This window comes from Tupaia chinensis, unplaced genomic scaffold, assembly GCF_000334495.1.
Source record: "Tupaia chinensis unplaced genomic scaffold, TupChi_1.0 Scaffold143730_1, whole genome shotgun sequence".
Lineage (NCBI taxonomy): Eukaryota > Metazoa > Chordata > Mammalia > Scandentia > Tupaiidae > Tupaia > Tupaia belangeri.
The window spans coordinates 195,416-209,040 of NW_006203579.1; the positions used below are offsets into that span (position 1 = coordinate 195,416).

General features: G+C 37.9%; 1 non-coding gene and 1 pseudogene across 1 annotated transcript; one reads left to right on the forward strand and one right to left on the reverse strand.

Annotated features, from left to right (window-relative positions):
- Positions 1-423: 423 nt before the first annotated feature.
- LOC114005391 (U6 spliceosomal RNA) lies at positions 424-530 on the reverse strand. Its single transcript, XR_003547251.1, has one exon. It is a non-coding gene; the product is annotated as a U6 spliceosomal RNA (small nuclear RNA).
- A 9,307-nt stretch (positions 531-9,837) lies between these two features.
- LOC102485722 (60S ribosomal protein L18a-like) overlaps positions 9,838-13,625 on the forward strand; it is a 17,925-nt pseudogene continuing 14,137 nt past the window's right edge.

Genomic DNA, 13,625 nt, shown 5'->3' on the forward strand with positions numbered 1-13,625 from the left:
TCTGGGGACTCTATTCTGTTCCATTGGTCCACATGTCTGTTCTTGTGCCAATACCATGCTGTTTTGATTACCACAACTTTGTAGTATATTTTTGGGTCAAGGAGTGAGATGCCGCCCACTCCACTCTTCTTTTGTAGAATTGTTTTGGCAATGCGGGATCTTTTATTATCCCAGATGAATTTTATGATTGTCTTTTCTAAATCTGTGAAGAATGTGTCTGGTACTTTGATTGGCATTGCATTAAATAGGTGGATTAATTTGGGTAGAATTGCCATTTTGGTTATATTAATTCTTCCAATCCAGGAACATGGGATGTCCTTCCACTTTTTTGTGTCATTTTCAATTTCTTTTTTTAGCTTCTCATAGTTTTCCTTGTGGAGGTCTTTAACTTCTTTGGTTAGATTTATCCCTAAGTATCTTATAAAAAGTATGGAATGCTTCACGAATTTGTGTGTGATCTTTGCACAGGGGCCATGCTAATCTTCTCTGTATCGTTCCAATTTTAGTATATGTGCTGCCGAAACAAGCACCATACTTATTTTTTTAAGAGACATTTTTTTGCTATAGGATGCAGGTACTCACTGGAGAGACAGAGAGAGAGAAAGTGGGAAATCACTCCCTAGGGGAGATAGCAATGTGCCAGTCCCTTCTCTTCCATTCTCCTCTCAGGATTTTGGACATGCACACACATGCACCCAGTGTGAGTTTCAAGCCACCAGGTATGGGACTCAAACAGCAGTCTGCCACATGGGAGTCCAACACCTGTTGGCCCCCAGTATGGGTTACTTATTTTTAAAATTATTTTATTTCATTTCATTTATTATCATCATTATTATTTTGTTTCTAACTTGACCAGAGAGAGAGTGAGAAAAAGCAAGCCACCAGGACTAGGATTCGAACCATGGTAGGCCATATGGGAATCTAGCACCTTTAACTGCCACACCACCTACTGGCACCCCAATAAGGGCTATTTTTAATAACTATTTCTTATGAGTAAATAGATCACATTTTAGGTAATATTTATATATAAATGACTAAATTTTTTGGAAACCTCATTTTCTTTTTAAAAATGCCATTGTATCATTAGCAAGTGAAGATATTTCATCATCATTATTATTTGTGGGGTATATATTTCTACCATGCCACTTAGTTTTCATTTTTAAGTAAATAGTAACTATGGAATTAGCCCACTTCAGTTTCAAAATACAACAGGGGACAATCTTAAGAATAATGCATTTGATCAGCTTCCTAGCCTGAAGGTAACTTGTTAAATTCATATTTTATTTTCTCAGCACTCAAAAGAACCAAGATGTAAATGGATTGGTATTATATAGGACAAGTGATCTTTTTATTTTTATTGTTTTCTTCATGATACAGCATATATGTGCACAAAAGAGAGAGAGGAAGAGAGAGGCACCCTTCACAGGTTCTGGTCATGCCACAATCCCTCTCCTCCTGCCTTCTAGCCAATTGCATCTACAGCCCTCACACAGGTGCTTGGCATGTTTTCAGGCTGACCTGCAAGAGAGTCATGGGGTCCAGCCTCTCTTGAGCAGTCATTGTTGTTCCAAGAAGCTGGCCCAGCAATTTTTTTTTTCATAAAATTTTATCTCAAATGACTAGATTAGAAGTAAAACTAAAATAGTAAAACTATATTATTTCCAGACTCATTCATTAGCATCACTTATAGCTAAAGTATTAATTATACTTGCAAGTATTTGAGTATATGAACTCTGGTGCCCAACTTTGTGAAATTTCACATGTGTAAAAGTTGAAATATTTAACTGAAGAGCATCAAACAATATTATATTAAGTTAAACAGAACAGGATAGAATCATAAAAGTGGCTAATTTTTCTTCTCTACCCCTGCCAAAGAAAAAATTCCAGTATGTTAGCAATAATAAGGGACTTGCAAGTGGAAAATTTGATGTATAGTTTTGATTCTACTATTAGCTAGCTGAAAATTCTTTACACTCCTATCTGTGCTATTGGTTGGGAATTAAGAGAGTTAAATTCATAGTTGAATTAAATTATTCTTAAATTTTTTGAATTATTTTTTATGGTTTGCAGCAAAATTATAAAAAAATATTATTTAATGCTATTAACTACACCCCTCTCTCACAATCTAGTGTTTCCTAATGCCAGATACTCTTCTAGTACTACAGAATTATTAACTCACATAAATTTCATTGCCATCCTATAAGTGACATTTTACAGGTGAGGAAACTGAGGTACATAGGGGTTAGGGAACTTGCCCAAGGTCATACCAGGAAAACTGGCATTTGAATCTAGGCAATTTGACCCTGGAGTCTGTACGATCTTTTATTTATTCCCCTAATATTTTGTTGTGCAAATTTTCAAGTATGCAAAAAGTTGGAAGAATTGTATGTGAGTACCCATCCACATACGCAGATTATACATGGTAATATTTTGCTATGGTGGGTGAAATGAAAAAACCGCAGGTAGATCTCACCTGAATAACAAACTGCTGTATGCTTCATTTGGAGTGATGTCCCCACCTCCCTCATCTCCCCACTAGTACATAAAGTGGGTAAACCACAAGGTCTGACGTGATGACACAGGATGCCGGTTCATCAGTGAAAGTGAGTTGCAAATGTGACTTTGGAATCAAATACTAAAAAGTCAGCACAGCCACTTCCACTACGCTGATTTGTATTTTACTTAAAACTAACAAAATATTCACATGCATAATTTTTCCTAATGAAATCACACTGCTGTTTTCTCAAAAGTGGCAAAAGGGGTAATTGAGTGGATGGGTGTCAAGATTTCACTGATGACAGTGGCGGGATGTACTAGCCAGAGGATGTACGGGCACAAAAGTGATGTCCATTCATTACGCATTATGGGTTCCCCTAGTCTATAAAGCATATTTTAAAAGTGGACTTCTAAAGTCATTTGGCTATTCTACTAGGTTAATAGATGTCTAACCTTCACAACGGTACAAAAGAACTTTACACTTAATGCCTCATAAAGCCGATACATATTTCTCTAAATTGCAACACTTTCTTTAGAATTCAGATTTAATGTATGTCTAAGACTGTGCTCTAGTGATCCTTGATCTGATCTTTACTCCCACAGTCTTTAGGATGCAGCTAGAGATGGTTAAAGAAAATGTACATTGGGGCCAGCAGGTGCCAGACCCTCACATAGCTGATTGCAGTTTGAGTCCCAGACCTGGCAGCTTGAAAATCATGCTAGGCACATTAGCACACGGGCCTGAAGTCCCAGGAGGAGAATGGAGAAGAAAGGATTGTGGTGTGGCCAACCCTCCCTCCCCAGGGTGTGATCTCTCACTTTCTCTCTCTCTCTGTCTCTCTCTGGTGGGCAAGTGCATATACTCTAAGGCAAAAACCTTAAAAAAAATGTATATTAATGTCCCATAAGAAAGTCTTCTTAAAACTTAAACTTCAACTATCATTATCTATAACCACCTTTAATAAATATTTATTACACATTAAGGTCTTTTATTCAACATTTCTCATTTCGGGTTCTCCAAATGTTCCCATCTCACACTAACCTGAACCTATAAATGCATGTTTATATGCATTAGTGAATACTATGATTCATACCTAAATTTGTATTTTAGGCATTTGAACAGATAATATGCAGTCCAAACAGGTGGCTAGCTACTCATGCTTTTCCTAGGCTTGTATAATTCTCTCTTAACTAAAGAACAAACCCCAGAGACCACCAGAGACGTAGCTCTCTGCTCACAAGTTGTTGATAAGGGAATCCCAAGAAGAGGGCTCCTGACATTCTAGCACAGTAGTTCTGAACATGGTTTTTAGACCAGCAGTTGTATCACTGGGGAACCTAAAAAAGACATTTGTTTAGGAGGATTTACCTTAGGGCACATGTGCTTGGGGAGAGAGAAGGACAGTGAGAAGGAAAGTGAGAAATCACCCTGCAGGGGGGTGGCCATGCTGCAATTCCTTTCCCTCCATTCTCCTCCCAAGATTTTGGGTGCATATCCATATATGCCCCACATGATTTTCAAGCCACCAGGACCAGGACTTGAATCATGATCAGCCAAGTGGGAGTCCAGTAATGTAACTTCTCTGCCATCTGCTGGCTCCAGAAATTCAAATATTTAGGCCCCACTAAGCAAGAAGCTTTGAGAATAGGAATAGTGATTGGGGTTTCAACAAATTTTATAGGGGATTTTAATACCTGTGAAAGAGAACCACTGTTGGAGCCTGTACCACATAAAGTTCTTCCAGCAAAGGATGCCAGTCTTGTCACACTGCATTGGTAAACTGCTTTATTCAAGTCAGCCATACTCCTTTTTTTACTCCTCTTTTTAAAGTCATTGGCAATAACCTTTGTTGTAGTTTTAAAACTGATTTAATTTTTAGAGTGCTATTCTCTTTTTTCTATTTCTATTACTTTATCTTATCATTGTTTTCTTTAAAGGAATCTCAAAGAAGGAGTGGGTCATATATCAGTTTCACCTTGTGAAGGGCTAGGACTTCTGCTCTCTCTTCCTCAGTCATTACATGGAGATTTGTCAAACTGAAGTTTCCTTCTTCCTGCTTTCTTTATATTTCATGTTACCATCTCTTAAAAAATGTAGTGTATTGCTTAGCTCTTTTATTTTTAATTTTTCTTAGTCTAACACACATCTAAACTTATTTTTTTTCCTCTTAAAATGGCTTTTGCATTTTCTGTTAAGTTTAATATATTGTGCTGTTATTACTGGTGTACAAGTAACAGTGATTGCAATTTTGTCTTCTTCTTTCATTCAATGTTTAAGTTTAATAACTTCTTTGTAGTTTGTTTCCTTTTTCATTTAAATTTTGCGGGGTACATGTGCTCACCAGACAAAGACAAAGAAAGAGAAATCATCCCTCGGGGCATGGTCACACTGCAATTCCTTCTTCATTTCTTCTTTTGTAATTTTGGGTATGCACACACACTGCCTGGCATGTTTTTCAAGCCACTGGATCTGAGACTTAAACCCAAACCTCACAGTTGGCCATGTGGGATCCAGCACCTTCACCATTATGCCATGGACTGGTCCCCTTTTGTAGTTTTTTAATTCACAATTTCTAGTTTTGTGATCCTATGGTAATAATGTGGTTTACAGAATTTCTAAATTTCTAGAAATGAGTGAAAATTTTTTGGTTGCACAAGATACCATTATAATTAAAAACTGTTACAATTCTATCAGTACAAGCAAGTTACATAGTCTTTCCAATCTCTAGTTAAACATAGGTTTAATAATACCCCTAAATAAATGCATTTCTTGTGAAGTGAAAATAAACAGATATGAAAGCTATAAGAAAATCAGAAAATACAAATCACGTAAGAGATTATATTTGGTGATACACAAACATTGCATCCTTATATCCTTATATTGTATTACATTGTTTCTCATTTATTTATTCAATCTGTCTTCTACCACATTAGGCATACATAATGTGAGTATGAATGATAAACCATTACTGCCCTTAAGAAACCTTTAGTTTAATAAATAAAATAGTCATGTGAAGACTACAGAAGTGCTACAGAGGAGTTATTCACTGGAAGATCTTGGGCAATTTACCAAGCCTTCTGTGTGCCTCAGTTTCCTCATCTGAAAGATTAAGGTAATAACAACTATCTCATGTCACAGTGATAACTGAATAAGATGTGTTTTTTTTTTGTGTGTGTGTGTGTGTGTATTCATATCTGTCATAGTCAGATATGAAACTAGATGCCCAGCCCTCCTGCAACAAAGGGGTGGGCACTTCACACACACACACACACACACACACACACACACACACACACACATATATATAATCTTTGGAATAATAATTCTCTCATTCCATTTGAAATCTTACAAAATTTGCCAAGAGAACATTTCTGAGAGTAGTGAAAAAGTTACTCTATGAAGATAGAGTTTGCATTTGAAATCTATTTTAAGTAGCACATCTCCTTTGGAAAGGCAGGCAGAAAGTTGTTGCATAGGGAATAAGCTATAAAAGAAATCCCTAATGGCATTATAATGTCCCAAAGTGATCAATTTGTGCTGGAAAACTCCTTTTTGTCCTTAACTATCTTTCCAAGAGTATGCACAGAAAGATGTGCATGAATGTGTATACACACACACACACACACACAGGGATACAATGTACTTCAGTTCCTAGGTAAGATTAATTATACCATCCTTTCTCAAGAACATTTTCTCTTTCTGCAGAGCATTCACCCAAAGGATGTCCTAGAACACTTAAAACCTGGGGGTAAATCCTACTGTGACTCTTTACACTTTCATAGAAAGTATTTGCTACATTTAAGCTGCTTCAAATTTTGTCTAGTTATTTGCATGCTAGAGGGCACAAGGAGAAACAAGCAGTCATAGCTTGTGGGAGAAGTCTAGTTAAACCTCACCAACATTGGCCAAGCATTTAAGAACTAGACACTATATTGTAAACATTAAGGAGAAAATGTCATACTATTGGGTCATTAGAAAAGTCATGACACATTTTTACATAGAAATACATCATGACTTTTCTGACAACCCAATACACCAGTTCATTCAGGCTTACAAAAATCATTTGCTACTGTATCCATCTGCATCTCTATTTGCACATTATTATTTTATTACATGGGCTATTATTCCCATAATAGACATATGTCCTTTCCTGGACACCTCCCTGGTTTCATTTGGTGGCGTTATGTCTTCCCTTATGAGTGCTAGGAAACTAGATGCCCAGCCCTCCTACAACAAAGGGGTGGATCCTGCACACCTTTCCAGCTACGTTAATAACATCATTCTCCCTAAGATGTTGGATACTAAGCAATGATGCAGAGAGAGAAAAATAATAACAAAGTTTGGAGCTCATTCATGCCATTAGCCATGTCTTTCCTGGGAATACTGTGGATGTTATTATTACTCACATCTTTAACTTTACCCTGGCTCTTGTCCTTGGAATCTGGCTTTGCAAGATCTGTATAGTTCTAGGAACTCCTGCTACTTTTTAAATAAATCCCTTTCCTGTTTAAATAATTCAGAGTCAGTTTCTGTTTTGTATATCCTAAGAATTCTAACTAGTCAAAGAATCCTAAAGGCAACCGTTGAAGGGGAATCCCAAAAAGAGGACTGAAGTCCCAGAGTCTTTTTGACCAAGTTACTGACCTTGCTGAGCTCTAGTTATCTCACTAGTAAAGCGTGGTATGTTGTTGCTCTGTCTAGCCTGTGAAGAATTGGTCAGTATTGGGACCAGCAGATGGTGTAATGGTCATGTTGCTAGACTCCCATGTAGTCAACCATGGTTCAAAATCTGGACTCAGGTGGCTTGGAACTCATACTGGGTGCATATAGATGTGTTCCCTAAATCCCAAGAGGAGAATGGAGGAGAAGTGATTGTGGCAAGGCCATCCCCAACTGGTGGGTGATTTCTTGCTTTCTCTCTCTCTGTCTCTCTGGTGAGCACACACGCCTATACCAAAAATCTCTCTCTAAAAAAAGAATTGGTTAGTATCCTATGGATGCTCTCCACCCACTTCTCACCTCCCTGCTTAGCTCTAGCTCAAGCCAATCACAAAGAAAGTAGCACGAAAGTTGGATAAGTGAACATTTTAATTTGCAGGTCAAATGCTTTTCATCCCTGATATACCAGAGTGGGGGAAAATCACTGTATTTTCATTAAAGACTTTGTGCTGTGCTATCCTCATTTATGTCTTCTTCCTAATTCCTGCCTTATCTCTTGTACTAGTCCATAACTTAAGTAAGGGACCATCTATATCTGATTTCTCTCTTATTTTCAGGACTTAGATCAATGCCAATAATCAGTACCTACTCAGTACACTAGAAAAACTTACTAGAGTGGATTATCCCTACCCATACCTATTCCACAGTTGCTGAGTGCATATATCAAAAGATATAGAGAAGGTCTCAAACAAAGACTGTGAAAAGACTTTGTGTATTCTCTGAAGAGAACAGAGGAATATCAGACTGGACTCATACCTCAGTACTCCTATTTCACAGAGAAAATGTGGGTGTTGCATATTATAAGATTTTATCCCAAACACCACCAAGCTGGTGGTGAAAACATTGCTATAAAATACTCATTTGTCTGTAAGCCACTTCATTTGATCCCACATTCCAGCCACTTTGCATCTGCCATGGTGAATCTGGGCAAGAAACCAAACCTAAACTAGAGCAAACATGTTCAATTGGGTGCATAGGTAAGAATCATTCTCATTGCATCCATTATTAGATTCCTTGACAGAAATGGTTTGCAAAATGCAATTTCTTTAATTTTCATCAACAGTTATGGCCAATTTGAGGGAAGGTTTAATTGACTATCTCATGCTGTAAGGAAAACTAATAACTAAACCAAAGCGAACCCTTGGAATTGATCCATATAGATGATAAAATTCTTTCTCCTTCTTTTTTTCCCCTGCGGGTATTTATTTTAACTCTATCTCAGTGAATCAGATGACAGGCTAATTGCACACCAACTTAAAGGCGAAAATATATATATATACATAAACACACACACAGGCACGCACACATACACACACACACACACACACACACAAACACATAGCAGAAATACAAGAGTTCCTATTTCTAAGAATTTACAAAGAGAAACAAAATAAATACAGGATGAGGTCATGGAGTCTTTTTTCTCAGATTCAACTTCTTTTACATTGTTGGAAATGATGAAAACCTCTAGATTTCTCATATGCTTGCAATCCAGATCATGTATTCACTAGTCACCCTCTATTAAGGATAATCATATGACTTAAAAGAACCTGAAATTCTTGCCCCATCTCTGCCACTATGTAACCTTAGGTAAAGGACTTAACTCTTCTGGATTACAGTTTTGTTGTCTCTAGAAGAAGAGTATTGGACATGATTTTATAAGGCTATTCTATCTCTAATTTTGCCTTTGAGGGGAAAAAAAGAAATGCATATGGACTTTTGTAACTGGTGGATTTCAGATGAGCACTAACTCTCCAGTTCAGGCGATGCACCGGCTTAGGTGCCTCATCTACTCCTGTGCCATCTCCGTGGCTGAGTAGCAGAGTTCATAAAAACAGAGTGTCTGCAGTCTGCGGAAGGACAGGTTCCTGCTTAGAGACACTCAGAGTCACAGACAGCTTGCCATTCCATCTGTTTGGTGCAGCATTATGGGAAGAGGTGTCATCTGCTTCATCAGCTCATCCAGAGGCAAAAGCCTGCATGGATGCTCTGAATCCACCCAGAGATTCAGCTGTATGACACCGGCCATGTCCCGAATGCCAATAATCAGCATACTACTGTTGAAGAATCAAGCCTAGGAGGCCAAGCCACATAATCATTAATATCTTCAGGCAACAAATGTGATTCAGAGTCCAACTCTTGCCCACAAGGGTACACTGGTGAAATCACATATTGCTGACTTCCATTCTAAACTTGTCCAAGCCCAATAAATAACAGCACCTGAAATTCACAGAAAGCATACTGCCCTAGCCATTTGGACACTAACCATTCTCCCCCATCCCCCTTCCCTGCCCCTCCACCCCCCACACACACACTTTGGAGGGAGCAGGGGACCAATTTGAAGGGCAATTGAGTTATTCTCCAAATGTCAGTTCCAAATAAATACCGAAATCAACCAAAAAGGCTTAGGTGTAAATCCATTCTCAATTTACACCTGACTTTTACGAGTTCAAGTGAGTTGCACTTGAAAATGTCAGACAGAACTCTTCTATGAAGTTGCTCATGACTTTTGGGGGCATATATCCAGTCTGAAGTGGTATTTGACAATCCAGGTGTAACATTCAGAAGGAGCCCAAGTGAGGGACTGTCAAGTGCTTGGGAGACAGAGTGTCAGGTGTGAAATGATTGACGAAACATCTTCCTACAAATTAACAATGGTGGGAATTTCCACTCTAAAGCCTGTCCTGAAAATCTTAGCCCTTGGTAACCTGAAGTTATAATCTGGAGGACATTCAGGACTGAATGATTAGATTTGGTGAGATTTATAAAGGTCATCGCCAACTTCTCCCAAGCCTTATGCCATTTCTCCAATAGTAAGTTAAACATCTGGACAGGTATGCTAACAATACCATGCTCACAAAACAGACTTGTTATGTAGAAATGGCTAGTACATATTTTTGCTTTGTATATCTTAGAAATAATGTTCCAATGGCAAGATCAAATTCCTATCTGGTCTCAGGAATGATATCACAAGTAACTTCATCATTTTTACCAACTTCAACTGTTTTGAGACATCTTTTAGCTGTACTTACTTGAGAATATATATAGGAATCTAACTGATAGATATTTAAATCAGCGGCTTGAAAGGGTAAAACTAAAATAAAAACCTAATTTAAAAAAAGTAGAGAAGTTATAGAGAGCAAGCTCCTATTTGTAAAATAGGTAGAGGGGTAGGTGGTCTCTCTGAGGTCACTTTGAGCTCTAGTCTTTTGGAATGCCTTCTGACCCATGTGAAACTAGCTAATCTCTAAACCGGAAACCCTCACCATAAAATACTTCACAAAATTCTAGGTTATGGTATAGAACCAGTCTTAATCAAAGCCCCAATTATAGAAAAAAGGAAAAAAGGAAAGGAAATTAAACATTTAGCAGCCTCCCATGTACTGGCCTTACAGATACTAGGTTGTTGGAAAAGTAACTATCTCTCCTGGCTTTGAGAGGACTGAAAAAGTTAACACTGGGCTGCTGGAAAAATCATGACGCATTTTTGCATACACAGCATGTTTTTCTATGCGAAAATGCATCATGACTTTTCCAGCAGCCCAATGTTAGCTTCTTCAGCTCTCCCAAAGCCATGAGAGATAGTTCTACTTTATAAATGCAGCGTAGTAGAGGGTGACTTTTCTTACATACCTTGAAGTAGCACATCCCTTTGATGACATCGCTTGACTATCTCCAACTCATGATGATTTCTGTAACACCTGAGCATCTATAGAAGTTACTGTGTGTGGGAACCAGCAGCTAGCATAATGGCTATGTTGCTGGACTCCCACGTAGTTGACCGCGGTTTGCGTCCCAGACCCGGTGGCTTAAAATTCATGCCAGGCACGTGTGCATGCATGCCCAAGATCCTGAGAAGAGAATGGAGGAGAAGGGATTGTGGCGTGACCATCCCCCCTGGGGGTGATTTCTCGCTTTCTGTCTCTATGTCTCTCTCTGTCTGTCTGGCGAGCGCACGTACCCTATAGTGAAAACCTCTCCAAAAAAAAAAAAAAGAAAAGAAAAAAAAAGAAGTTATTGTGTAGATGAGCCATGGCTTTCTGATAATTTTATGTGTTAACTTTGCTAGGTTATCAGGTGCAATTATTTAGCCAAACATCAGCTTAGATAAATGTTGTTATGGGGTATTTTCTACGTATGATTTAAAATTTAAACCTGTAAAGTAAATCAGGTTACCCTTGATCCTGTGGGTGGGCCACATCTAATCAGTTGAAAGCTGTAAGAGAAAGACTTATCTCCCAAGAAAAAAGAGATTTTCCTTTATTCTTTCTTTGGACTGAAGACTGAAATATCAACTCTCCCCTTAGTTTCTAGTCTGATAGCCTGTACTGTAGAATTCTTACATGATAGCCCTCATAATTGTACAAGCCAATTCCTTAAAATAAGTAACTTTCTCTCTGTATATGCATCCTATTGGTTCTGTTTCTATCATGAACCATGACAAGTGACAGAGAATATAACTAAAACTGGTTTAGTGGAGAACATCTACTGCCTGACATCACTGCAAAGTTGAAGATCTACTGTCTTTTGTTGTCTGTTAGGTAGGCTGTCACCAAGGTGGTCACTAGCAACTTCAAACTTACATTCTACCACTTCAACCATCCATACTAAGGCATTTACACAACTTACTGCTGACTGCAGTGAGTAGGCACTTCTTTTTAGCACAAGTGATGAAATCTGAGCAGTCAAACCTGGTTCTCTGTAAATGTTTGGGATGGGAAAAGATACTTAAAAGAACCCCAGAGGAATGAAAATAGGAAAGATGTAGCTCTCCTAAAGAAAATTAAATACTACTGCAAAATCAAAGGCAACAGTCACTAAGCAGGTATATCATTGACAGTCCAGAGCACTTAGCTAGTACTCAATACTTACTCAATATTATAGGCTATCCTCTGAGCATATGAATCAGCTCTTTAACTATGGTATAAAGTTCTTGAAAAGACAATTTATTAATGGCTTGTTATGTTGCCTATGTTAATTAGTACTTTTCAACTTGTTTTAACACAGGTCAAGATGCATAAAATCAAATACCATTCATAAATGATGCTGAGTGACCTTCCCGACAACAAGCAACATAGAATTTTTTTCTAGTGACAGGTTTTTTTTTTCACTCTGTTGCTCAGGTTGGCCTTGAACTCACAAGCCTGCTTCAGCCTCCCAAGCAACCGTGACTGTAAGTATGCAAAAAGCGAAAACAAAACAAAACAAAAACAAATATATATATATAAACTTCCTTTCCTAAATATTCACTTGTTTTATTAAATAGTTCCCAGTCTATTCAGGGCAGTTATTGACCTACATAGCTTTCTTAAATAGTAAAATGCCAATAGCATTTGGTTTCTAAAATAGAAGTAATTCATGAGACCAATTTTTTGAAATAGATATGAACCTTATCCTTTAACATTAATAGTACAAATATTAATAGTACAGTAAGAATCAAATAGACCTTTTTTTTTTTTGGTAAAAGGAGTAATGAAGCATCCTCAAATGGCAACCATCCATACTAAGGCACTTACACAACTTACTGCTGACCTACAATTATACTGTCTTAGTCTGTTTGCGCTGCTGTAACAAAATACTTGAGGCTGAATAATTGATAAAAACAGGGATTTATTTCTCAAAGACGTGAAGGCTGGGAAGTGCAAGATCAAGGTGCAAACAGGCTTAGTGTTCATTAAGGGCCCACCTCCTTGCTTCCAAGATGGCACTTCGTTGTTGCATCCACAGAAGAGAAAAAATGCTGCGTCTTCACAAGGCAAAGGAGCAGAAGAGCAAAATGGGGCCGAGTCTCTCTGCAGCTGCTTTAGTCAGGGCATTAATTCATCCATGAGGGTCGTGCCCTCATGACATAATCATTTCCTCAGAGGCCTCTCTTCTTAACACCATGACAAAAGGGATTAAGTTTCAGCATGAATTTTGGAGGGGACACACACTCAAACCATTGCGATAACTGCTAGAGCATGCTTTGCAGAAAACTCTCCTTGTAAAAAGTATATATAGTATCACATTCCAGGTCATTATAATCACTAATAGTAACTCCTTATGCTGTCATATAAAGGTGATGATATAGCAGCTAATGTTCTCTGCATAGAGAGAGAATTCTAATTTCCAATAAGAGAACTGTGGCAAAATCTAAGAATGAGAAAACCAGAATCCACTTACATACATACATACACTTGTACACACATACATACACACATGAATACATGTACATACTTAGTGAGCCCCTTTTTTCTGTCATTTTCTAGGCAATATTTTATACTTCAAAAATAACTATAGTGTCGCTACCCCGCTCTACTGATTTCTTGCCTTAGTGCCTTAATTCCATTTGTCTCCTTTCCTATATTTCTTTTCCTGGATAACACCTGGTCACCATTTCAGACTCAATTTCCTGTAATATTCTTTCCCT